The sequence below is a fragment of the Candoia aspera genome, chromosome 12 (assembly GCF_035149785.1).
Source record: "Candoia aspera isolate rCanAsp1 chromosome 12, rCanAsp1.hap2, whole genome shotgun sequence".
Lineage (NCBI taxonomy): Eukaryota > Metazoa > Chordata > Lepidosauria > Squamata > Boidae > Candoia > Candoia aspera.
In genome coordinates, this window is record NC_086164.1 from 15,501,413 (window position 1) to 15,525,978 (window position 24,566).

Sequence of the window (24,566 nt, forward strand, 5' to 3'; positions counted from 1 at the left end):
AATAAATGAATATATTCAATTACATTAATGGTTTGGTTCATAGCAAAATAAGCCATGGTTTATTTATCCATGCTTTATTGAATAAACCACTGTTGACTGGTTTCACACAACACACTAACAATAAATGATGGTTTATGAAAGAAACGTCTGCATTCTACATTATAGTCTATTGTAAAGTGAACCAGGTTTTGGTTTGAGTCACTTAGACAACTATAATTCAAGTGTTTGCACACTAAGCCCAGCATATTGCTTCCATTCCATCTTCACCATAAATTTCCATCCTAATAATAATGTTGAGTGTTTGCTGCTTTTGTTTAATTTTTTTTAAAATTAAGGTAAAATTTTCACAGGCAGTTTAATACACAATGAATAAAGAACAGATTTTGCCTTTAAAAGGTTTAATTCTGGCTGCATTGTGGGACTGAATTCTACTTGCATGTTTTCCCTTCTGTCATCAACAGAAATAAAAGGTCTAGAGACTTGTTCTCTTTTTTAATTAAAAAAAAAGGACAAAGCTGTTTTTTTTAAAATTTTCATGTTAAAATAAAAATACTCCCTTTTAGCAGGTAGTTTCCAGGGCAGTTTACAAAAATAAGACAACATTATTGTATAATTATTTTAAGAATCTGTTCATTTTGTAATTTCATAATTTATATCTTACTTCTGTTCAACACTGATTTTTAAAACATTTACAAAAATCAATATGGAACCATTCTGTTTTGAAAGATGGCATAAACCCATGCCTATAGGAAGAAAAGGGTATATTCAGAAGGGAGGTTGATGGCTCATTGTGACTCAGACTATGAGCTTGGAGGAAACTCTCCTTTTCTCATCCCACTGGTAAAAATACAGCTGGAAAAAGGGGGGTTTGAACTGAAAAATGCCTAGGACAGAAAGGGCAAATAGCTTCACTCCATCTGCCCAGGATTCTTGGCTTCCTTGGTCACAAAGAAGCGGAAAAGAAAATTATTCCAGTTGTAATCATTGGTTTTGCCCTAATTAGTTATAATTAGTTCTTTCATTCTCTCTGCCTCCTGGTAGGGCTGCATTTCTTTGCTACTTTGGCTGGATTCACATCAGTTTCTTTATCCACTAAGCTTTTGTCCTCATTCAGTGGAAGAGATCTGCTTAAAGAGCAAGGGGAAAACAGCAATAATACTGTAATCATTGCTAATATAACAACATTATTCAAAAATAGCAATGCCGAAGACTGTTTTCTTGCAAATTCAGAAAACTCAGTTTACCACTGAAAGATTTTGTACAGGTAGTCCTCATTTAGCAACTGCCTTTAGTGACTACTCAGTTACAATGGTGATGAAAAAGCAACTTTATGACCATTCCTCATGTTTACGACCTTTGCAGGTCTGTAAAGTAAAGGAAAGCTGAAGTAAGATCACTTAGTGGCTTTGCTTAATGACCGAGTTGCCAGTCCCAATTGTGGTTGCTAAATGAGGACTACATGTATACATTAGGCCTATGAGAAGGGGCTTTGGTTTGCCTTAGCCAAGAGCTTCATGCTGTGGAGGTAATGCAGTTTTATTCACTGAGGCAAAGAGGTGATCCCATTTGCCTCAACAAGGTGGTTTGTATTGCCTTCTAGTCTTCTCATAGTTTCTTACTGTCTCCTTGTAGACTTCTCTGGCACTTGCAGTGCCCAGAAGCAAATCAGACAAAATGAAGGAACACGGCAGTTCCACGTTGCTTTTAGAAGTTTGGCGCCATGCTCCTGAACCATTATCCCTTGAACGTGCTAATGTGTACACTGTTCTTTGTGCACTGAGGTTATTAATTGTAATTTAATTATTAGATTATGTCATGTTGATTTTCACATTCTTATTCTAAGAGAGGTATGTAAATTGTTCAGAGTCCTCCTGGAGTAGAGTAAATAAATACAATGAATACAAAAATACAACATTACATATCTCCAGTCCCTTTAAAGAACTTCCATTTTAACAAAGGAATTGTTGCTTAAAAGAAAGAAAAGGAAGATAAATGCATAGACACAGTTACATATTATTTGATTTGGCTTTAAGCTTTTAAACTCCTGGCTTGAAGTGACTAGAACCATGGACAGCTGATAAGTAGAAAGCATTGACCAAAAGGTCAACCAATGAAAAGGAAACTTAAAACATGATGTCAGCAGTACTCTAGGGTCAAAGAAATAAATATGTCACTTGCACTGATGTGGCATGTTTAGTCAGTCATTTGTGGTCAAGATCATGCCCAAGCTAATCCCATAGTATGCAGGATTACTTGTTAGGTAACTACCACCATTGGGGTTCTTCATGTCATCTGAACCCATAAGGAAGGGTTAACCTGAAGTTAGCCTTTCAGTGAAGAAACAAGAGGTGAGAGAAAACTTTCAAAATGGAATTGCCCAACCACACCAACTCTGTGCTTCCTTCTCAGCCCAACGAGTAAATAGGATGTGTAAAAAGGGATGGGGGAGACTGCCCATAATGAATGCTCCCAACAGACTTGAAGCAGCCATGGTTTCTCTAGAGCATATTTGATTCTACCAGTGAGTATGTAACTTGTATATGGTTTGAGCTAGAACATTTTAGCTACATGGTGTGGCAATAGTTGCCTTGTGGATATTTGCCACCGTGGAGCAAAATTGCTTGAGCTTAAAAGGAACATATCTTGTGCTGAAGGTGTACTTTCTGCTGGATCTAAGAGATCTCCAATTTCCCGTAATAGGGTAATGGAGGCCTACAGTAAAAATGGTTCTGCATACACGTTTCTAGGGTAAGGTATGGGGAGGGTCCCTAGTCCTTCTCTACTTTTTCACAGAAACATTTTAGAGGATGGTTGTTCTCTCCTAAAGACCAATTTGAATTGGTTCATGAATATGTTCTACTTTCCACATCATCCTTTCTTCTCTATCTCTAGATCTCCAGGACAAAATTATTTTCAAATAAGAGCCATCTTGAAAATAATCAGATTAGTCAAACAAAACTGTTTAATAAAACAAGAAATAATTTTGCATGATTGCATAGCTGCTTGTTAAAGAAAACAGCCTTTACAATAGTACATTGTATAGTGATTAATTGAAACCCACATAATCTTACATTTCTGATACAAAGCAGCCCAGGCTCTAAATTGAAATTAACCCTGCTCTGAAACACAGTTTGTTTAACCAGATGCAGGAAATATATATATTAGCAATGAGCAGAATGCTGAATTCATTACCCACTTAAAGCCTAAAAATATACATGCAGAAGAAGCTGCAAATTTCTTAGCTGGTAGAATCTTACCCAGACAGTCCCAGTATGCTCTTGATTTGTGACTCTTCTCAATATTAATCAGCTCTCTCAGAAAATCTTCTGAACTGAATATTCCAACTGCTGGTATTCTCTGATAAATACTTGAAAGACAGATTTCAGGTCTTTCATAATTACAACATGCATCACAGTGGACTGTTCCAGCTGCAGAAAGATACTAGGAGAATTCCTATTGGGTAGAATGATGTCAGAACATTTCTGATATTTCAGAATAAGGCAGAATGTTTATTCCAAGGTCCAAACTCAGACACTTCAGAGTTAGAAATGTTGATCTCCAAACAGTTTGTGCACCTCTAATTAGAATCTCAGATGTTTAGAAATTGTTGACCATTGCCACATGGTCAAAGGCTGTTGAAGTTCTGCCCCAGTGCCTGGAGGCTGGGTGGGCCTCCATAGAGTGTCACAGGGAATACCATGGCTTGCAGGATTCTGATCTTTGTCGGTATAGTCATATCATGGCATTTGCATATCTTTTCCAAGGCCTTCATGACTGCTCTACCAAGTGCTAGTCTGTGGCATATTTCTTGATTCCTTGTTCGTTTACTGTTGATGGTTGATCCTAAAAGGCAGATGCTCTCCACCACTTTGATACCTTCATTGTCAATTCTAAGGCTGGTTGTTCTAGCCATTGTTATTAGTTTGGTCTTCTTAGTATTTAATTTTAGTCCTATTTTTTCACTGTGCTCCTTGACTTTCCTTACTAGAGCTTGTGGATATTTGATGACACAAATCAAGTAGTAGTATAGTGTCATCAGCATAGCACAGGTTATTGATGTTTCTTCCTCCAGTTTTAAAACCACGCTCATCTTCTTCCAATCCAGCTTCCCTTAATATATATTCACCATATAGTTTGAACAAATAAGGGGTGAGTATACAGCCTTGTCACATTCTTTTGCCATCCTGGAGCCAGTCTCTTTCACCATGTTCTGTCTGTACTGTGGCTTCCTGACCTGTGTATAGGTTTTGCATAAGGACAATATGAACAATGGCATAGAGCGTGGTTATTTGAGAGACTGCCTGTCTCCCATGGTTTCTGCCCATCTGGTATGATCCAACAGAGTGGGTGTGGTCCAGGTCCCCTGAATCTTTCAGGACGCAGGAAGGGCTCCTTTCTCTGTAATAGTGCCTGGCCTTCAGAATGTGGTCACCCTGAGATCCACATGGATCCCACCCTGGTGGCATTTTGGAAGGCCTTGAAAATCTGGCTTGAGGTAGGTGGATGTGAATCCCCTGTTTGTGATGCTTTATAGTTTGATGTGTTACTTGGATTGCTTTTTTGTAATTAAGTTGTAGTTCTTTTTGTAATATGTTCTTGCTTTTATGTTGCTTTTTTATTTTTGTGAGCTGCCCAGAGTCATTTGGGACAATGAATGAATGAATATGTTGAGCCAACCCCCACCCCACCCCACCCCACCCCACCCCACCCCACCCCACCCACTGTCTTCTGTAGTAACTAGTGTTCCTTTCTGGGGAGGAAAGAAATCCAAGTTAAACATGGTTTGATAAGAACAGGTGGCTTATTTGGGAAGTGCACACTTTAAAAGTGGTTTGGAAGACTGCTTTGGACCTCTTATAAACCCAGAAATTTTTTATGATTCATTAAAGTTACATGGTATTTCCCTGCCTTCTGAGTAAGACAGGAGTGAGTGACTCCTGTTCCTTTAAGAGTCGAATTAACTTAATAGTGGAATTCCTTAAAGCAGATATCCCTTTTCAGGTTCATATTTATGCAAGATCTGAAAGATTTCTTCTGGATGATTTTTGAAGCGTGCAAAGTCACATTCGTTATATAGTAATTTTCTGTTGTAATGAGTTGTTTATTTTAGCAAGAGGATTTTTAGTATTTTTTTTTCCCTTCTTGTCCAACATATAAGGAATATTTTGGTATAAGATGAGTAATTTTCTGTTGGAAAAGCCTCATTAATGGGCACTTGGTTTGCTGCCTATTAGCATGATGGGCGTATTATAATTGGGATGAAGAACTACACTTCAGAGGATGTTTCGATACTTATGGGGTGCAATTTGACATGGAGTGGAGATGGCTTGGATTTCTTCCTGCCCTGTTTGTGGCTACCATGCTGGGAGAAACAATTTTCATATGAGATGAAATCCCCAGCATCAAACATTTAACTGCAATCTGATGTTTCCATCCCTGATATCACTAAATGCCTTATAGGTATGACTAGGTTGTCATAATGTGCTGAGCATTGATGATCCCACTTATTTATTAAGTTCAATGAGGTAAAACAAGTTTTTCAGTTACGTTTTAATTTGGATTCATTCACACAGCCCTTTCTCCAAGCAGCTTCTCATGCAGAGCCTTTGTATCAGGGAATTAATATTGTGAGCCAAATCAATTTGACTCAAGCGGGAGAAAATAAATTTTAATCAATACCATCCAAATCAACTTTTGTGGCTACTTGTTTTCATTTAAGTATGAAGTGAAAGGGGGGAAAAGGATTCTCAAGAATAAGAAATCACTAACTTCTGCACAGCAAAGGCACAGTAGGAGTAAGAAAACCTCCTCATGCACAATTTTTGAATGTATCATGTACTAGAGGACATTAAATTACCAGAGAAGCGCCTTTCTAAAAAGAGCTTCATTGTGGGTGATTCAGTGTCCTTAAAAAGCAAGGAGTAATATTGAAGCTACACAAAGAAAATAGGTGGTATAGAGAGAAAAAAACTGTTGAGAGACAGATCAGTAACTCTGCTAGTCACATCTGACAGGTAGCATTCAGACAGGGTTCACATATTCTAAGACATAGAGGTTTCCCTGCTTGTGGCTTATTAATCATGGTTTATTGATTAGCATAAACCATAAATCCAGTCAATAGTTTGTTCAATAAACTGTGACTTTATATGATTTGTGAGCCCAGCAAAGGCTCCAGGAAGGATCTCCTAAGACAGTTAAAGTTTAAGGTTTCTCAGTACCTCAGTGTTTAACCAACAAGATGCTTGAGAAGTCTGTTTTGCTATTGGGAAGCAGATCAGACATTATAGCACTGCTATTCCAAGCTTTACAAATAAGCACCGGTGCCCACAAAGGAGGAAAGTTATGGTATCTGTGAGACTACATCCTTGTGAAAATGCTGTCAGACATTTGAAGGCAAGTATGTAAGGGTGATACTTGCATGATGTTATCCCTGTATACATGTCATTTTTTGAGTCGTCATGGTTTGTTGCAGACACCACTCCAAAAAAAGTTTGAACTTAGCATATGATTGGCAGCAATAAGGCCTCTCCTAAAGTAGTTCCTCTGATGGAACATCTGAAAAGATATTCACAAAAGTAGTGCAGACTTCTGCACGAAAGAAGTCTTCAGGCAAACAACTGCCAGGGTTTATAGCAAGGACCCCTGCAATCCAGGGGTCTCCTGAGAAAGTAAACAATTCATTTTGAGTAGAGAGGTGGCTTTAGTGCAGATACAAGAGGCCCTAGTAAGGATGAAGATCAGCTTTTATCAAGGCTGAGAATCTAGCCACATATATGGACCAAGGTTTAAATTGTAATGGATTGCTTGCAGTTCTTTTCTTTGGCTGGCTATTGTTGGTACCTGCATTTGGTTTACATCATGATCTCATCTAGCCCCAGACTCCTTATTTCCTATGCTGCCAGATCCAAACCTTGCAACTTATTCCAGTAGTTTCTAGAAAAACTTGAGCCAGTGGTGAATTTAATCTTTATTTATAGCATTAACATGGTCACTAAATTTGAGAGTAGGAGCTATGTTCATTTGTTTTGTGGAAACATTGAAAAAACTCAGAGCTTTTTACTGCCTATCTTGTGCTGCTCATTACAACCATCTGGGGGCTGAATTCATTTTTATTCCAGCCCAACCCACTGTTCTGGGATATGGCTTTTGCTAGGCTTCTCAAAGGCCATAGGTAGTATTTGGCCTAGAAAAAGACACAGTGTCCTTCATTAAAGTTTCAGTGGCATCCATAAGGAAAAATGGGGACCATCTGGTTTTACCTAGAGATTGGATGACAAGCTGGGGGTAGAGAAGATGCTTTATAGACCAAAGGTCACAGATGCGTTGCTGGCAGATGCCCCCTGAAAGTTTCAAGAAGTAGATAGGATAGAACATTTCTGCCTAAGATTACCAAGTATTGCTGTCGGGCAGAATACATAATACTGGGATGGGTGAAAATATAATCCTACTTGGAATGAGGCAGCTTCCTTTGTTCTCAAAGGTCCACTCCTTGGATGAAGTCCCCCCACCCCTCTGTAGAGGCTGAGGCTCTCCATAGTGGGCATCTATAATTGTTAGTGCTCTCTGGTGCAGATATGGAAGGGAGTGAGGTTAATCCAAGAAAGTAAACTAAAAATCCACTTCCTGTTCTCAGCTGTTAATGACCACTTTGTCTTGCTAATGCATAATAAAAATGTGTTTCTATTAAAAACATTATGGACATTCTATTATTCAGAGTTAGTGTATAATAAACGGTTCCTAAGTGATTCAGAGAATCTACTGATGACTACCTCATTTGAATTATGATCATGTTGCACAGCGATTACTAAAAGGGACTGAAAACTAAATTCTTCCTTTTATTATTTAAAGATACAGATTTGTTTTTTTCAAATACCATTTAGGTTAATATCTCTATTTACAGCAAACTTGGGAGTAAGCCCAAGTAATATCAGGAGAGTTTGGGTTTTAGTTTGTATGTTTAGGACTATTGTCATCTTCCTCTGGTTAAAAACCTGCACAAAGAAACCAATTGTTTGTAAAATCTGAAATGTATCTAACTTTCAGAAATTTTGCAAATTAAAATAAATGCTGATTTTTTTTCCTAAAGGGCTTTAAAATAAGAATGGATATACCAAAATATTACCCTAGTAAAGCAGATAGAAAGAGTCATTACTGAGTCAGATGACTTTGTGTAAATTTAATAAATAATAAGACGAACCAAGATAAGGTGAACCAATAATAAATAAGAGGAAGAACACATACACACATTCTGTCTGTTAGACAAAACTGCCAGTATGTTTTATACTTTCACCGTGACTTTTCAAGAGGTGAGCAATTGATTTTTTAGAATCTAAATAAATGAAGCCATTATGAAATTGCCCACTCTTGCAACTGTTTACTTTTTAGAACTGAGCAAATCCTTAGAAAGCACATGAGGAAAACTGAAGCAGAGACAGCCAGGACCAACTTCCAAAAAAGCTGCATGAACTTGGAAAAAGATTTGGCCTCATTTTGAAAAGATATGTTTTGTACACATGACTGTGTGTTCCAAAGCATCATTATCAAAAGATCTGAACAGCCATTATAGCTTTGATCATTTGGGTATGAGAAATATACAGTATATACAGCACAAAATTCTGAGCAAACACAGATAACGTGATTGCAAGACATGTGGATCACAAATTTTGAAGACTTGGATATTCTGTCTGGCATGGGCTCTGGAAGTTAGGTGGTTTATAAACAACAGGCCTGGATGCCTACTATACATTAAATCAGGGATTTTCAAAGTGTGAGTTAGGTTTTCAAAGTGTGAGTTTGGTGAGCAGCATACAGAAAAGGGTAAGGTTTTTGTATAAAACTTAGGGCCACCATCTAAGGTGCTAAGTTGGGTGTGAAACTTTAGAACAAGTTACCTTTAATTCAGACCACTTTGAAGAACACCTGATTTATTTCAGAGGAAGCTGGCAAACCTCTGAAGTGGCCCAAATTATTCAGGTTTTCTCTAAAATGATGCACACTTCTAGGGTTGCTCCTCCCATAACACTCCTAAGGAATTTTATGTTTTTATCTGAACATATTCTGAAGTTCTTCTGGGAGGATGTTTTTGTTGAAATAAGTCATTTGACTAAAGAAAAGGTTGCATATTCTCCAAGTTCATGTTACATATATTTAATACATGAAAGAATAATAATAATAAAAAAATACGATGCCTTATACGCTTGCTATTGGCAGTTCAACATTATTGTTCAATGCTGTAAATACCTGGATAAGCTTTCCATTCCGGTGTGGCATGACATGTTATTCAGATCAATTGCAAAACTTGAAAGCTTTCTATAAAAACGTTATCTGCTGGATAAACCAAATGAAGAAATATTCTTTTACAAGGACTGGTATGCATGACTATTTGACATGCAAATTATAAGCATGCCTCATTTAAAAAAAATAAGATTTATGGAAAATATGATGGATTTTATAATGGAATGTGAAGTAGAAATGTAGATGAGTATTATGTTGTACTGGATGCATAAATGCATTCTCTTCAGCTAAAATAAAATTCAAAAATATATATTTTATCTAAACTTCTAATAGCTATAGTGCCTTTTAAATGAGAAGTTATACCATATTGAACAGAGTCAACTCATTATAATGGAGCTGCATAAAGGGGTTTTTGGAGCTCAATCAGTATAAGAAGCACTTAAAAAAAGATATCAAAGAATATTTTGTTAAGTGGTCAATCCCCGCTGACACTTATCTTCACATAAGCCCAGATTTATCAGTAGGGATATGCTTCCTATAATAAATGTTCCACTTTTTTTGGTGCAAGATGAGTAGATTTTAAGAAAACACAGCTAGTCCTCATTTAGTGATCACAATTGGGACTGGCAACTCAGTTGTTAAGTGAAGCAGTCGCTAAGTGAAACAGTGATTTTACTTCAGCTTTCCTTTGCTTTACAGACCTGTGAAGGTTGTAAATGCGAAGACTGGTCACAAAGTTACTTTTTCATCACTACATAACTGGACAGTTGGTAAACAAGTCAGTCACTAAATGAAGACTGCCTGTACAGCACTGCATTAAGAGACATCTGGACATGTTGTTCCCTTGTTATTGTAATGGAGCAATTTGGTTGGACATGATTGGCTTTTGACCTTGCCAGACCTAAAACACATGAGTGTAGAAAAGGACATAGCTGTTTTAATGAGGTGGAAAGAGGTTTTATATGTGTTCCTACAGTGCTCATAATGAAGTTTCATTTTCAAAGGATTCGCATGTGTAAAGGTATGTGGGAATGACCTTGGGAGATGAGTCCCAGAGACGCTGCCTAGGGAACAGTCAGATAAGAGACAGCACAGCCCACAGCTGGATGTGGGGGGAGGAAAGCAAGAGGCTCAGAAGAGACGCTCCCTAATTTCTCAGGGTTAAAGGTGACAGCGGGAGATTTGTACTTTCAGACTTGCAAAATTCTGTTAATGTAGCTTTACAATAGAGTAGAATTAGCTCATCTGGTCGTGTTTCCTGTTTGGTCTATCTGGTAAGGCTGACAACATGTCTCTATTTAACCCTATTCCATATATTTATTCAAAGATTTACCATCCATCTTCAACCAGTAGTTCCCAGGGCAAGCTATGACTAGCCAAATGACCAAAATAAGTGAATAACCCATCCAGGCTGTGAATGCTGGACTTTACAGTCACGATGCAGCTGGGAAAAGTTGCTTTAAACAGTCAATGTCCTTCCAGTGCACAGTGTCATAAATTTACCTCAATGCCTGTCCAGTTTCTACATTTTTCACTCCCTTCAGGGACAGAAGAAATATTTTTCTATCCAGTGAGTAGAGAAGTAACCCCTTATTCCCATTCATGGTTCCATCTGCAGTCTTCATTTTCAGCAGAGTCTAAACTGCAGCTTTTCTGACAGGGATAAGCAGGGGGGTACACAGAATACGGTAAAAGAAAATTCAAGATGGCAGCCACAATGATGAGATCAAAACTGTTTTTTTAATAATAATAATAATTATTATTATTATTATTATTAAATTTATACACCACCCATATCACTATAAAAGTGACTCTGGGCAGCTTACAAATAAAAGTTATAAAAGCATTATAAAAATAGAAAAAGTACAAAAATAGAAGAAGATAAAAGGGGGACTAAAAGGCAGAGAGAGCATCTTTAAGCCACCAACCACCCATAAAAAAAACAGAAATTTGATGGCAAAATCATGGCTGCCATCTTGACCATTTTTACCATACCCTGTAGACAATCCTGGGAGGTAAGCAATGTTTGGTTCCATCATCCTCTGCAGCCCTCAACCCCTTTTTGTAACCCTTGGATCTCTAAAACCAGTCCCACCAAGCATGGTGAGCCAGCCTGTGTTTTAGAGGTCTTCTGACAGAGGCTGGAGAGTTATCTGGGATAGAAGCTGAGCAGCAGGTTAGACTAGATGTCCTCTAAGGTCTCGTTCAACTCTATGATAGTATGCTTAACTCTGAGGTGAGAAAACAGAGAATATTATAGAATAAGGTCTATAGTGGCATATTAGAATTTAAAAATCCAAAAGTATCACATTTCTTCCCTCAGTCCCTTCCTGGCTACCTATCAGAGGTGGATCTTATTTCCTCCCAAACTGCTAAGTAGGGTCCTTCTTCATAAAAGATTGCCTTTATGTAGTAACTATAAAAAAAAGTATTATGCAGACATTCTTGATCAGGGCTTCTGGGATGTTTTACTTTTATTTTTTTAAGTAATAGTTTCCATAGTCTGGGGTGGGAGGGACGACACTATTTTTCAGGAATGGCTCCCACCTTGACTGCCTTCCTTAAACAGAAGATTTGGATGTTACCATCATCTTGGTTTAGTCATAGCTTAGTTGCTTAATTTGGCATCCCGTGTTTGTCATTAGTATTGTATACCTTTTGTTTACGGTATATTCTTTATGGTATCTTTTTTAGAGTCTTCTTGCCGCTGGGCTACCTTAGCCAATCCAAGAATATTTTTTTTTTTTTAAAAGATACATATTTTTAATGGATCTTAAGTCTTACCTGTCTTTTCTCTCCACCACTGAGTATCCCTTAGGGATTGGGGGATTTATAAATATAAATAATAACAATAATAACTGTGGCTGTGGTGGTTGTTCCCTCATTGCCTCCGAAGCTGTGGGCTGCCCAGAGCTGCTTAAGATGGGAGGCCATATAAATCAAACAAACAAATAAATAAATGCTCCTGATTTGATTTTTTGGCAAGGAAGCTTCCTCCTACCTGCCAGGCCAGGCAGCTTCCCCTTGTAGCATGTTTGCCCTGAAGGTCTGTTATTCCCCTAATGACATTTCTCTGGGCATGGTTGGCCTTGTCCTGTGGTGGCCTGGAGGAGCAGTCCAGCTTGGGGCCAAACCGAAGCCAATCCAGGCAGGACAAGCAGGTCAAACTCCTGGTCGAGCCAAAGGAATGTGGCGAGAAGACCTGAAACCAAGCCCAGGTTATGGCGAGCAGGTCCAGGGACTTTGAGGCCAGCTCTGCCGAATCCACATATGCATCAAGACCAGGAGCCATGAGGGACTGGCTTCGACCCTGCGAACGGGCGGTTCCCTCCAAGCCCAGGTGCCCTTCGTTAGCTGCCACGGTCTCCCTCATGCCATGCTGTCCTTTGGCTTCCTCTAAGAGCAGGAACCCTTTGGCGATTTCTCTTTACTTTTTGGCACTGCGCAGGGTCCTCTTTGAGGGGGTGGGTTAAAAGAGTCAAGATGGTGGTCGAGACCCTGCAACCTCCACTGGGAGGGTCCAAAAAGTCAAAATGGGGGTCACGATGAGGCACTTCTTTTTTTTTACGTGCATCACACGTTTTCTGCCACATGCAGAAAAAGGAGCCGGACTTCCGTTGCGCTGTGCGAGGGAGGGAAGCTGAGGTTTCTGTCTGCAGTTGGGAAAAGCAGCTGCAGCCAGGCAGAAATGCTTCCCACCCCCAGTTCCCCAGGACAGGCTCGGCTCATCCCATCTCCCAAAGGCAGTAAAAGTTTCCAGCCCCAGAATGTTGAGAGGAAATGGTCTCATTCACTCCACACACACACACAAACTCATAGTTTGCTGAGGAAAACAGCACACCTGCAGGCACCCACGCCAGCGTTCCAGCTGTCGGGCTGATTGAGCCACACCCTGGCATTTTTCGGGACATGCCAATGTCCATAGGCAGCCTCACCTCACCCGGGCCCTTAGCCTACAAAAGTTTGGGTGTGTGGGAGAAAAGGAGAAGGCAGCGAGTACATGAGGAAGTGGAAAGTGATGCCTGGGCATTCACAACTATTACAGGTGAGCGAGAGGGCTGTTGGTCAGCTGCCGGGACCACAAACTAAGATAAGCAGCCCATTGTGTGGTTCCCACCTGAGCTTGGCTTGGCAGCTCAGCTGGAGTGCTCAAGAGCAACACACTTAAGAGCAGAGCTTAGAGCTTGGCAGCAACCAGAAGAGGAGCATTCATGCCGAGGCAGCATCTCATCCCAACAAGTGCAAAACCTTTTGTTATTTATTTATTAAACAAATTGTCAAAAGTTGCTAAGAAGGTAGTCACTAAACGAGGACTACCTGCATTTATTTTTAGGACTGAACATCAAAGACTTATTTATGTGGCTATATCAATTTGCAAAGCCTAGGAGGGTGGAGTTAATCCAGGGCAACTGCCTATTGTAGGGAAAGTATGTGCTACAATAAAGAGTTGTATACAGTTATCTTCTACACTGTGGTATGTCCAGTCCTTGTAAAACAACCTTCACACACTGTCGCAACACTGTCTTGAAGTTTGGGACCTCCGCTCCCTGTGGATGGCCCTGACACCACATCATGGTCCAGTCTTAGCTTAGATGGCTGGCCGTGAACTTAGTGGGGTAGTTCACACCTACTGTAACTTCTGCAATTCTTCCACCTTTTCCTCTCCAGAACACTCTTGAAATGAGCAGGTATATTTTAGGGCATCCTCAACAGAAAGCAGCAAACACATTGTAGAATACAATCTAAGGCCCCAAACTGAATCCTGATGGCATGGAATTGAATTGAATTGAATTTTAAATTAAATCAAATTAAATTAGTCTAAATTCTATAAGCCACCTGGCATCACTGTGTGTGAGTTGGGCAGCCATATAAATGTATTAAACAAACAACAAACAAACAAAGCCGTCTTCCAAGGAGAGAGAGGTATGCACAGATGCATGCCCAACACAGCACCACATGTTGCTTCCTAAACACCTTGGATAGATCCCTCAAGGCATCTCCAAAAGTTGCCTCCAATATTATTATTTTTAACAGGACCAAAAGCAAGAGTTACTGAACATGTAGAGGCGAAAAGCGAAACACAATTGTTGTCTCAACATGTCGTATGAAGCTCAGACAAATTTTGATGGCTGAACGTGTCAGCAATGGTTGTATTCCCATGACACAGAGAACCACCCCCTTTAGTCTGTAAGATTGTCCAAGCCCAGCTGGGAAAGAATTTTACTGTTGTACTTAATTTAATTTTGATTCTGTTTTTCCTTAGCCTTCTCAAACACAGTCCTCAGTCAGAAAATAAGTGTGCATCCCTGCTTTAATGTATTGCAAAGTTACATGACTAGGAATAAAAGGGAAATTTTGTAAAAAATAAATAAATAAATAAGAGTGGACATTCTCCACATGCTGGTTCTTTTCCTATCCCATCCTCCTTTCTGATCTTTCTAATCCCCCATTGCTCTCCCCGTTGTTGACAGTGATTGACTCTGCAACCTACATATTTTTCTTGATAACACTGCTGCAATTTTTCATCTATTACAGTTGATGTCACAATCATTTCAAAGGACAAGAGAGAACTGGGCTGTTGTAACCGACTGGGTGGACAAGAGGACAAAAATGAAGTTATTAATGAAAGATGCTACCTTGAAAAAGACAAAAAGTGTTGAAAAGCATCAGAACAGCACAAACATTTCACAAGGTTAGCATTATTTTAATAATTTGTTTAGCATCATTGGGGGCTCAGAGGGGGAAAAAAAACCTATTCAGCCCATACCTACTGTTGGTTCAGCTGTCCTTGGAATATACTGTAGGTATTTTTCCTCAAGCATAACTCTGAACATCCTGATTCTTTCAGTCACTTCAACAGGTTTTTATTTTATGTCTTCTTTGGATTTTTAGCAGTTGACAAACATGTGTCATGTCACTTAAGGACAAAGCATTCTTGCACAGTGCTAGTTTAAACAATAAAGAGACATAACTTTCTCTTGGCCATCTATCAAGGCTGAACCGAAATAAATCCTGAAGTCATTTGGAAAATAAAAGTTCTCGGGTTAATATCAAATGAGAACATGGATCACCTCACCAATACAAAGGAGTTGTATAAAAATAAAGGTCTAGAAGACAAGCTCACAGATCTGTGGGCCATCCCTTTATATGACTTCTTTCCCCCATTATCTGTTTACACTGGGGACTTCATTTATTCTGATAATTTGATTTCTTTTTTATTCATTAAACAGCAGCGCCATAATAATAATTTATCCCACCACCAGTTAATGAGTCTGTTTGGGAATCTAATTAATATCTGTGGATACTGAAATCAAGTTTAAGGTTGCCGAAGGAAAATGAAGTTCTCTCGATAGGCACAAATTAAAGTTACCTGTACAAAAGGAATGCTTTTGTGCAGTAGGTCACTCAACAAAGAACATACTCATCTTTTGAAAAGGTTACCCAATGGTGCCGATCTTTTTCAGAAGATTTCTTTTGTACTTCAGTCAGCCACCCACTCATGTCTTTACATGGGTATTCAAAACTGACTGGGGGGTGGGCAGGGGAACGCTGACATTTGGAGTTATCCAGCATTACTTTTCAGAGTTATTCTTGAAGAACACCGCATAGAAAAAGGTCAAGTTTCATTCTTCTTCCATTGTAGAGTGCGGGACATATAATGATAGATTTCAGGTACAGGAAGGCAGATTCTGATTAAATGTTAGAGAAGCCGTTCAAGAGCAGAAGCTAATACTCAGAGATTATTATCCCCATCATGAGCAGAGGCTAAACAGCCATCTTCCTGGGATGATTTAACGAACAACAGATAAACAGGAAACAGAAGAATGCCATTAGCACCACAACCCTACCCCGTAAGAAATGCATTTTTCCTTCTTTTTGAAAACAGCAGGAAAAACGAAGACCCTCATGGTTCATTAAATAAGAGTGTCCTGGAACAATATGGAATAAATGAGAAGCACAGAATTAATTTCTCTGTTGGCATGTGTTTTGGGGTGTGCACATGCATACAACTTTGAGGTCCCCAAAAGAAAAGTAGCATGTAAATGTTTGTAAGACATTAATATCTCAATCAACTTATATCCCCATACCAAAAAAGGGAAACACTAAAGACTGTTCAAACTATCGAACAGTGGCACTCATTTCACATGCCAGTAAGGTAATGCTCAAGATCCTGCAAGGTAGACTTCAGCAGTTCATGGAGCGAGAATTGCCAGATGTACAAGCTGGGTTTAGAAAAGGCAGAGGAACTAGGGACCAAATTGCCAATATCCGCTGGATCATGGAAAAAGCCAGGGAGTTTCAGAAAAACATCTATTTCTGTTTTATTGACTATTCTAAAGCCTTTGACTGTGTGGACCATAACAAATTGTGCCAAGTTCTTAGTGGTATGGGGATACCAAGTCATCTTGTCTGCCTCCTGAAGAATCTGTATAATGACCAAGTAGCAACAGTAAGAACAGACCACGGAACAACGGACTTGTTTAAGATTGGGAAAGGAGTACGGCAGGGCTGTATACTCTCACCCTACCTATTCAACTTGTATGCAGAACACATCATGCGACAAGCTGGCCTTGAGGAATCCAAGGCTGGAGTTAAAATTGCTGGAAGAAACATTAACAATCTCAGATATGCAGATGATACCACTTTGATGGCTGAAAGCAAAGAGGAACTGAGGAGCCTTATGATGAAGGTGAAAGAAGAAAGTGCAAAAGCTGGTTTGCAGCTAAACCTCCCAAAAACCAAGATTATGGCAACCAGCTTGATTGATAACTGGCAAATAGAGGGAGAAAATGTAGAAGCAGTGAAAGACTTTGTATTCCTAGGTGCGAAGATTACTGCAGATGCTGACTGCAGTCAGGAAATCAGAAGACGCTTAATCCTTGGGAGAAGAGCAATGACCAATCTCAATAAAATAGTTAAGAGCAGAGACATCACACAGACAACAAAGGTCCGCATAGTTAAAGCAATGGTGTTCCCCGTAGTAACATATGGCTGTGAGAGCTGGACCATAAGGAAGGCTGAGAGAAGGAAGATAGATGCTTTTGAACTGTGGTGTTGGAGGAAAATTCTGAGAGTGCCTTGGACTGCAAGAAGATCAAACCAGTCCATCCGCCAGGAAATAAAGCCAGACTGCTCACTAGAGGGAATGGTATTAAAAGCAAAACTGAAATACTCTGGCCACATAATGAGAAGACAGGACACCCTGGAGAAGATGCTGATGCTAGGAAGAGTGGAGGGCAAAAGGAAGAGGGGCCGACCAAGGGCAAGATGGATGGATGATATTCTAGAGGTGACGGACTCGTCCCTGGGGGAGCTGGGGATGTTGACGACCGACAGGAAGCTCTGGCATGGGCTGGTCCATGAAGTCATGAAGAGTCGGAAGCGACTAAATGAATAAACAACAACAAACAATATCTCAATATGGACATCATCCCTCACTTCTATTCTTGGCATCTCCATTATTTCAGTGACATGGTTGGAAGGAAATTTGGTATAGTTTCCCATTTGTTGAGGCTAGAAAATATTGAAGCTCTCTGGACTTTTTTGCACTTCTTTCAATAAAGTTACTTGTCAGTAGTACAAGGGCTGGAATATTAGACAGTAAACATAAGTGACAGTGGATGTATTCTATGAGGAGCTGATAAATACTCTTTGAAATATATTGCGCTCCGCAGATAATAGCAACATTGAAGTCCTCTTTCAACATCAATGACACAGAACAGAAAATCCTTGGCAATACCTTACAAATGAGCCCTCTCTCAAAGTTTGTACCTGTATTCCTGAAAAACAATTCAAATGGTAAATTCCCCACTGCCATCTTCTGCAGTAATACTGCCTGTTACCCAATGGTTAATTGCTTGAAGATACTTCTGAAGCTATGTATTTAGTAATTTCAACGAATTCGTATGCCACCCCATGCGTAGGCTCAGGGCGGCCCACAACTGTCCGTATGAAACCGAGCCTAAAACCATAAAATCAACATTAGAAAACCATAAAAACACACAGGGTGTGGCAGCATTTTATTGATCTTCTTAGGTTAAAAAAAACAGCATTTTGACTTTGACCCCCAAATTTATTAGTAACCCATGCAGCCCCCCCGCCAAATGGTGTTATTCTACACAGCCAATCACGGCCAGTCATTTGCATATTGAACCAATTGCCTTTTCTAAATAATCCCCAAAGGCAGCTCCATGTGCAGCATGTTCCATTAAGCCAGGTTTGAGGTGATTAGGGTACAGATGACTGACACCAGAGCCAATCCACAGATAAGCTTGGGAAACCTAGAAATATATCCATATTAACAAATATCCATATATTAAGCCATACAGAGAACAATTTGGAGCAGGATCTGTAACTTAAGAGGGTCTGTGGACTCTTTTTGATGGGTTCCACAGCCTCCACCCCACCCAGGGTGGTACTGTCAATATGGGATTTTTTCCTGAGAATTTTTGGGGAAGGAAGGAAGTCTGGTGCATTAGGCTTCAGATAGGCAAAACACAGCTGGGAATTTTTATTATTGTTATTATTAGTGCCCTCAGTGGAAAAAAAGTTGAGGGGTAACATCTGCAGCCTCTGGTGTGGCCTCCTCAAGTGACATCATGACATGACACTTCTTGCACCATTAAGACAGGGTAAACCCACATTTGGATATTGGAGTGATTTTGGATATGAAGTGATTTTGAGAAAGTTATGAGCTCTTAGCCCAACACAGGGCTATTGGGTGATAAAAAGTGTATGAGCGGGGGAGGTACTCGTGCATGTGACTTTTCTAGAGAAAAATCAAGATACTCATATTTAATTAATTAATAATCAATATAATTGGAAAAACCCTCTACAGGTAGTCCTCACTTATTGGGGCCCTCAATAAGTGCCGTGATTGCTGAGTGAAACATCACGGGACCACGATGGGCTTACGATCTCACTTCCCCTTCAGTCGTTAAGTGAGTCACTGCAGTCATTAAGCAAGACATCACATGACCGCCACTTACAATTTTACTTCCACCTTGTCTATTAACTCGGCTTATCACAAGTCACTTGTGAAGCACATAAATAGCCATCATGTGAGGGCAGGCTGCTGAAAGAGTTGTGAATGCGCGCTGGTTGCAAAGCACCCAAATTGTGATCACATGACCACGGGATGCTGCAGTGGTTGTAAATGTGAGGATTGGTCACAAAACTGTTTTTTACACTGTTGTAACTTTGAATGGCCATTAAAGGAGGCAGTTGTTAAGCGAGGGCTACAGGTATTGCTTGTGAAGTCCCCACCTGGAAATTTAAAGAAAGAAAACTGAATTTATGGAAAGATCTTGAAAAGGTAGTTTTCAGACTGCTTAAGAGATGACCATATAATGAAAGACAGAATCCTTTCAGATGTAACCTGGCCAGTAAGACAAAAACCCCATACACCATCCATAAGCACTTCAACCACATTTTTTTCTTCTTAAAAAACAAGAGTTTGTTGACTTTTTCTGCCCTTGCTCCTTTTTCTGCCCTTGCCCCTATTTTTGAAAACCTAATGCCCCAGAATTCAGATATATTTGCCACCTATAAATACATTGACACTGTTATGTATAAATCAGTTCTTAAAGATGAAAAGAAGTATAATAAAATAAAGAAATTATATGGAAATGAAATTATAAACCAATATTCTTAAGATTTACAATAATTGGCTATTTTGCATTTATAGTTAATTATGCACTGTGATTAATGCATTCTATTTTAGAATCATTTTCCTAATGATGCCTTTTTTTAAAAGATAGTAAAAAGTGAAGGGAAAAACAAATTGAGTTTTGCTAAATGTATTCAGTGCCAGGCCTGGATATTAACATTATTGGATAGCACACCATTTCCAGTAACTTGAGCTTCAATTACTTTTTCAGCAGGAGGGGACAAAGGTGGGAGAAGAATGCATTCTCAGCAGTCTTAGTTATGATGCCAAATGTTTGTTTATAAAAGAGAGATGGAAATCAATCGTAGGAACTTTATATTTTCAGGAGGAAAAATCTTAATTGAAGATGGAAAGAGTTAGCTTGGAATAAGATCTGAGGTTAGCTTGAAACCTTCACAGGTGTTGGGCTACAGCTTTCATAATTTCCAAACAAGACCGATGTGAGATCATGATGATGATGATGACGATGATGATGATGATTAAAATTTGTATATCACCTGCTTCCAGTGACTTCGGACAGTTCATATACATGAAGGGTTGGGTAGCTATCGATGCAATGACTTGATAGCAACAAGCCAAGAAGAAGCAAATATCTTCCAACCAAGGGATTGTGGGTTAGAAGTTTTCCCACTCCAATAAAATATGCTCATTTGCCACTTTATCAGGCTTGCTTCTTTTCTTTTTTTTCCAAATTCATAGATCATGATGTTCAGTCAATACATGTTAATAGTAATTCTCATTCAAAATAAAAGGTCTTTCTGAAGCCTTCTACACCCCTCAGACATCTACTCTAGAGACTTGGGGAAGCTCTGGAATGTGAAGGAATGAGGGTTGAGAAGAACGGGCAATGTTGAGGTTCGTTTGCACTGAATGCATCTGTTACCCATTAGGACAGTGTTTCTCAACCTTGACAACTTTAAGATGTGTGGACTTCAACTCCCAGAATTGGGATTCCCCTGGGAGTTGAAATCTTAAAGTTGTCAAGGTTGAGAAACCCTGAATTAGTAAAAGTAAAGTCATCTTTAAGTGGAGCTCAACCCATGGTGCTTTGATGGACATGTCCTCCTGAATTTCTTGGCAATCGTGTGGACATGTCTTCCATTGCCTTTTTAAGGGATTTGGGTTGTTGTACTTCCCAATATGAATGCCAGTTTGGTGTAGTGGTGAAGGCATCAGGCTAGAAACTGGGACACTCTGAGTTCTAGTCCCACCTTGGGCACGAAGCCAGCTGGGTGATTTTGGGCCAGTCACTTTCCCTCAGCCCTAGGAAGGAGGCAATGGCAAACCACTTCTGAAAAATCTTGCCAAGAAAACTTCAAGGGCTTGTCCAGGGGGTCTCCGAGAACTGGACACAATTAAAGGGTTCTCAACCTAGCTAACAGTTGTAGGGGTTACTGCTGGTCTCCCATCCAAGTATTAGGCACATCTGATTTTGTTTAGCTTTTCAAGATCAGTTAGAGTTGACTAGACACTAACACTTAGCACAGCACTGACATTGTGCTGGAACTGAGAATAGTTTTCATTCATGTCTTGATCATTCAAAGCAGTTTTCAAATATAGGCAAGACTTCTATCTGGAAATTGAAGTCTTTTGAAATTAATTCATCTTCATGAAAGACAAAGTGAAAGACTAAAATAAGATTATGAACTGTATTAATACATAATTAAATTATCTGGCTCTTTTTGTGGTTGCTGAATTTTATAATTGCTGCTATCCTTTAAAATACCTTTCCAGCTCAGATGGTAAGTTTAAAAAAAAGCATATGCCGCCATCACTATAATCTGGTTACAGATATTTTTTAAAAACTCTATTTAATGTATTCTGTTATTGTAACATTGAAGTCACATGCAGCAATTTTACAGTGGCTGGGTTTTGAATGTTAAGCTGGTAGATAAAAAGATAAAGGGGGGGGGGACCCCAAATCTATTGACCAAAATTAAGAGGGGTTTTGGGGGGGGGGTGCAGGGGAATTTTATAAAGTATTTTAAAAAGTATGCTTTTTACTTCCAATTTGTATTAGTTCATATGAATGCAAAATTGAGTGCAAAATTATTGTTGTTACTATTATTATTTCCATTCTGAGCACTACGAAAAGCCTTACTTTCTACCATTAATTATGTTTTAATTAGGTAGCTTCGGATGCTTAGAAACCTTAATGAGGAATGTGACAGATTAATTGAAATAATACAAAGTAATAGAAATGCCGTTAAGGGTAAGAAAGGAATAACCTTCGAAATTTCTCTCAGATTCTCTTTTTTCTTACCATAAATTGTGTTTGTCCCACTTCTACATTAGGATTGATTGATTGATTGATTTAAAAAGTAAAGGTAAAAATTTCCTTGAATTAAGCCTACTTTTCCTGACTTTATGGACATGTCCATTGTGGGGATTTTTGGCAGCACCTTTTTTGCAAGCTATTTTCTCAAATAAAATGAATTTTGCACATTCTTTTCACATATGCATGCAGAGCCATCCTTAGGGACAGCTGCAACCATGACATTAGAGAGCCATCTCTTTTTTACATGGATTATCCATGCAACACACAGGGATAAGGGACTTCGATTACATAATTACAGCCACCAGATTGACTTTTTTGACTGCCACCCATCCTTAAAGACTCCCTTATATGCATGCATCTCCTGTGCAGTTTCTTTTATTACGGCTCTTATTTTACTAATTGGAAAACTATATAGTTGCAAAATTTTTGATAGATGCTTACATTTTGCTCTATGCCTTCCTTCCAATAGTACAAAGCTAGGGAAATTCACACTAAAATGTTTTTTCTTTAGTCAAAAGTCATTTAGTGAAGCTGTTCCCTCTTTTGAACCTGATAATTTTCATACTTCATTAACCTGATCTTCACTGCCTTTGCTATCAGTCATAAAGTCATTATTGTATGATTATTTTTTCTTGTTTTTTATTTAGACAATTCATAGGCTGCCCAACTCCCAATGACCCTGGGCCACTTACAATTAAAAGGGAAAAAAAATGACAAAACACAAAAAAAGGAATCATGAAAAGGTATATGTATATGAATTTAAAATGTATATGAATTTAAAAGAATCCAGAGTCTTTAAAAGTAATTGGGTCTTTAGAATCAATCAATCAATCAACCGAAGTTTATTGATTAGTCCTTAGGCCATATCAGAATACAAGACTGAACAATGAATGTTAATAAAACTCTATATAAAATTAATATAAAAAGACAAATTAAATGAAGAGTAAATAAAAATACAGTACATATACAGTACATATAAGGTAAAATACACATCATATTTCCATGTCATCCCTACTGTTTACCCTAATCAACCCCACATATGGTAGATCTCAAGCATATTGATTTGCTTAAATACAGAGTTATATTATATGTTATTTTGGGGTCTTGGTCATACATAAAATATGTTGTTCTAATATGTGATTCCTGGTGGGTCGTTCATTTAATGTATGGGCCAAGTTGCAGATCTCTCTGCTTCTTGTATAAATTACAATTGAATAATACATATGTCCCCTATTTCAGGCACTCCACATATACAAATCAGGTCTTTAAAAGTATTCTGAAGGTCATCAGGTTGGGAAACACATAATATTATGTCCATTAATTTATAGGAATTTATGTGGTTTAATACATGGGCCATATCACCTGAGCAATTTCCCTTTAGCAATTTCTAAGTATATTTTGACCCACTTTGCAATGCAAGTTATTTGCCTAACCTTGTTTCTCTCAGTGCTTGGAAGAGTCTAGTTTAAGAATATTGTATGTTTAGTACATGTAGAATAGGGAATCTAAACCTCTAGGAGATGCAATTACTCGCTGAATTTCTTATTAATAGCAAGAAGGATTTTTTAAAGTATCAAGCTATATTCATATTCTTTTTCATGAGAACAATAAATGCTTAGAGACAGCTGACAATAAAAAACCTTCAGTGCTAGGCTTTTTGACCTAAAAAATAAAAATTAAAAAAATCCTTGTAAAATGAGTGCAAACAATTGGTGTTACTGTACATTTGTGTACAACAAAAAATAATATAAGCTCCTTCAAAAATTACAAGGCTATGCCTGCGAAGTATGAACAACCTAAACTTTGGAACTGTGGAACACAAAAATGGTCACAGAACACAGGGACAAATGAGAAATACAAGACAAGATGAATTTAAATTTAATTTTAAAGTAGGGATGATGAAAATTGACCCTGTTATCACTGATGGGTTCAGTTTCATTCTCCACTTTCATTTCAGCAATTTTTTTTTTAATTACATCAAGTTTGCCAGATAGTATTCTGTCCATGCAGGGATTAACAATTGTTAATATGGGGAGAGTTATCAAAAATATATTTTAATTATTTTTATAATACTCCCAAGTAATGCAAATATCTCATTCTAGTCTGGTTTAAAAATAGGTGGATCTGTATTTTAGATATCAGTGGTATCAAAAAATCTGTCATTTTTATACCTCTAATGTTTATGTTTATTTTTTTAATCCATTCTATCATGTCCGATTCTCAGAGACTGCCTGGACATGTTCCTGCAGTTTTCTTGGCAAGATTTCCGGAAGTGGTTTGCCATTGCCTTCTTCCTAGGGCTGAGAGAGAATGACTGGCCCAAGATCCCCCAGCTGGTTTTGTGCCTCAGGCAGGACTAGAATTCACAGTCTGCTGGTTTCTAGC